Below are 4,173 nucleotides of genomic sequence, written 5' to 3'. Positions count from 1 at the left end.
TAATTGCTTTTAGAGAGAAAGGGAGAGGGAGAGAAGAAACATCAATGGGCTGCTTCCTGCATGCCCCCTACTGGGGATTGAACCAGCAACCTGTGCCCTGACCATGCAAGAGGTCGACGCTCAACCACTAAGCCCCACCAGCTGGACCAGACTAAGTTTTGAACAAAGGAAATCCATCCTAAAATGCTACTGTTTGAAAATGCAGTTGAAGTACAAACACTACCTTCATAAATTACTCCAAGTATATATTTTTTGGGGGGTAAGGGGAGAGACACACAGGATGTCCCCAAAATATGTATAAATACTTTAACAACTGATAACTCACTTAATTTTCACTTCTTTTCAGGTTTAACTGATTTGAAATAATGGGTGAAGCCAGACTAAGCTTTGAACAAAGAAAATTTATCCACCAGCCTTTTTTATGGGAATACATAAAAAATAAAGTTTACGGTACAAAACCAGAAACAGTTGACAAATTGAAGACACACAAATACTGAACAAAATGATTCTTGATGCTTTCGATTCCATTGCTTCATGGTATCAGCAGTGCCTGGACCAGAAGGGTCATCAGTTTGAAAACAGGCATTGACAACAACAAAAAATTATTTCTGTAGATTCTTTCAAATTTTAAAAAATGAACTGTATGTTAATAAACACTGACTTTATAATCATTCAAATTGTGTATACATTTTTTGGGACACCCTATATATCAAAAGCTGGATAAGAGGTCTCAGTCAAAAAATAAGCATTTTTAAAAGTTTGGAATCATCTATGAAAGATGAAGTCAAGGCAAAGATATGAATATCATTCCTACAGGATCCAGGCAGGTAACAAAAATGAGTGAAATAGGCCATTTCTATTACCCACAGAAATGATGGGAACTGCATTGACTGGTAAGCTGTCTAAAGAGGGCAGCTACTTTTTCTACTATTCTGCAGACAATGGGAATGCAGCTAAGTAATACCTGTTCAAAAATCAAGAAATCATGAATTTTATTGAGAAATTTCCCGATTTTTCAATGTCAATCACTAGCTGAAACTTACAAACACGGCAAATCAAAGAAAACACATCTACAGGATAGTTCAGTCCAGAGGGCACTTCAAAGCTAATGTGTGAAAACTGCTTTCATAAAAGTATAAGAGGGTAATGAGTAAAAAATTCAAGCTTTGAGGTCAAACAGGCTTGTGTTTGAATAAATGATGCTAAAAAATTATTTCCTCAAGCCTGTTTCTTCAACTGTAAATATCACCACTCTCTCATAAATGATGAAAAACTCCTAAAACAATACCAGATACACAAAAGACATTACAGAAATAGCCCTTACTCTTCCTACTTAACCCTGCAAGTCCTTAGGAAAATTTTAAATATAACAAATAATAACACACTTAAAGACCTTAAAAGTTATAAAAAGGACATCAGAAAACAGAGGTGCCTGCCATGTCCATTGCTCTCAAAGCCTGCTACTCAGAGGTCCTGTAGAAACAGAGAAGATACTGTTAACTTAGGGCAGCGATTTCCAGCCTTTTCATCTCATGACACACATAAACTAATTACTAAAATTCTGTGGCACACTGGTTGAAAATCACTCACTTAGGGGATGGCTTGAAATGGGCCTTCTTAAAGTGTTACAGCTAACTAGATTGTCAATCTCTAGTTAAAAAGACAAAGAATCAGAGCTCCTTAAAGAAAAGACCAAAAAAAAAAACAAAACTAAATGTCTGTCTCTTTAATCAATTTCATAGACCTTTACTTGCTGGTAGAAGTGGAAGAAATAGTTTATACTTTTAATACTTGGGGCCAAACTTCCAGAAGACTTATTTCTATAGAATACATGGTACAAAGCAAAGCATTTACACCAGATTTTTAAATATTAAAAATGTCATACTCTAAAGTTCATTTTATATATAATTTCATCAAACCAAAACATGTACTGCTACAGTTAAAATACCTTTGGACCTCTCAAACTACTTAATTTTTTTAAAAAGAAAAGACATCAACTTCCAACATATCTGTGTTAAAAAGTAATATTTACATATACAGAAAAATGAAAAATTCTTTGGGCTATATTTAATAAAAATGGGTCCAATAAATTTCTAATGTAGTTACAAATAATAAAGAAAAGCATTTTATGTATATATTTGAGTATATGTCTACATAGACACTGAACTCTAGAAATTTTACACTACCTTCCTACAAATACAACATAGGCTGGGACATGTGCTAGAACAGACAGCATTAGGAAAGTTTAAATTTTGTAATTTCAAACACTTTATCTCTTCCAGCTTCCATCATATTAAGAGGAAAAATAATTAATACAAAACAGTGATTGATAAGTCAGAAAGGGGGAAGCAATTAAAAGGTTATATTAAGTACCTAAAAATGATTTACACTTTAAAATTAAACCCATGTTTCCACTACTAATTCTCCTAATCTACACAAACATAATCATTCTCTCACACATTAAAACAAATATAGAATTTCATTTTAATATATCCTATTCTACATATCTCATCATTTAAACTTCTTACAAACTTGATCACAAATATCTCAGAACAGATGAAAAAACTATATTACCATAAAATTACAAATATCTCCATGTACCCAAAAGCAACAATCTTGATGCTGATTTTAAAATCAAATACTTGTATTGTTTTTTAAAGTTCTGCTTAAAACAAATGTTAAAAAATGTAACAAACCTTTTAACCACTGTGTAATGCAAAATGATAGTTTATAAATGATTTCAGAGTTCTGAATTTAGAAAACGTCTGTGTATCTGCCCTGGCCAGGTAGCTCAGTTGGTTAGAGGTTTCAGATTCTATCCTGGGTCAGGGCACATACAAGAATCAACCAATGAATGTATGAATAATTGGAACAACAAATCAATGTTCCTCTCTCTCTCTCTCTCTCTCTCTCTCTCTCTAAAAAATAAACAAATAATTTTAATAATAAAACGTTACTGTTAAAAAAAAGAAAATGTGTAACAAGAGTCTTAACCCACAAAGATTATGCCGTTACTTTACTTTCTTTTTCTTTACTTTCTCAGACTACACCAGTTTTTATCCTTACTGTTTCAATGTTTAAAAATAAAGGACAGTTTATATACTACATCAGTAGTTTAAAATATCTCAGGTGTTTGTCTTACTTTTTACTACCTCATATAAATCAGTATCTAACTCCTTATAATCACAAAAAGTGAAAACTGACAGAAAAGTGATTTATTGGAAGCCACACTTAGAAGGTATATACAAATGTTAAATGAAAAGGCTCTTATAGAGGGTCTCTAGCACATGATTCTAACACTAAACATCTACTAGAAGCTCTTAATCTAAAATGTACTATCTAATAAATGAATACTACAAGCTACAGCAAAAGTTTACCTACAAAGTTACCAACCTCGGACTAAGTAGAATACAGGACCAAAAAAAAAAAAAAAAAAATGCTTGGCTCTGCAATCATACGTCAAAGTGACAGACAAAAGAACAGAAACTACAGATACTGCATGAAACATTCAGATATTCTCTAAATGATCAAATTAGGTTCTACTCATCCAAAGCATTCCGGAAGTTTTTTTCAACTCAATGCTTTAAAAATACGCTCGAGTTTTTAAGTGTGCTTGAAGGAGCAAGGCAAACAGTCTACCTAGAAAAAAGCGCATTTACACAACAAAATGATGCAGCTGGTCCTAGGATACAATAGACACAAAAATCTCCAAGACCCACGTCATCAAGAGTGTATGTGCTTTTTAGTAAACATAGCCCCAACTTGGGGGCCAGGGGCTGCCTCTGTCTTGACAGCTACCCTGACTATTCCACCTGAGAGGTGAAGAAAACTCTTCAAAAGTTGGGCCACCCACGGGCCGTCGCTCGGAGAGACCCAATCCCGCCCCCGAGATAAAAGAACATCCCGCAACCGCTCACCTCCTCCCCACCAAGCCCTTTCCCCTGGGCAACAGAACGTCTTCCCTGGACGTAAACACACCCTCCGGCGAACCCGCTCCGAACCCTCGGGCAGAGGCAGGGCAAAGCGGAAGCCACCGGCTCCGACACCCGGGAGACCCCGGTACCCCTCCACCCGCGGCCCCTCCGCACAGCCGGGTCGGTCGGGACCGCCGCCGTCCCCAGTGAGAAACCATTCACCAGCCCGGCCGCACACATCCCGCAACTTCCCACGAGC

At 36.1% G+C, this 4,173-nt stretch overlaps 1 protein-coding gene across 4 annotated transcripts in view; it reads right to left on the bottom strand.

Moving 5' to 3' along the window:
• The window catches only part of ADAM10 (ADAM metallopeptidase domain 10), a 165,528-nt gene that overhangs the window by 160,325 nt on the left and 1,030 nt on the right, over positions 1-4,173 (bottom strand). The window lies entirely within an intron of this gene.

The sequence above is a fragment of the Myotis brandtii genome, unplaced genomic scaffold (genome assembly GCF_000412655.1).
Source record: "Myotis brandtii unplaced genomic scaffold, ASM41265v1 scaffold781, whole genome shotgun sequence".
NCBI classification, from domain to species: Eukaryota; Metazoa; Chordata; class Mammalia; order Chiroptera; family Vespertilionidae; genus Myotis; species Myotis brandtii.
The sequence above is the reverse complement of the archived record's forward strand: the minus strand, read 5'-3'. Positions and strand labels throughout refer to the sequence as shown.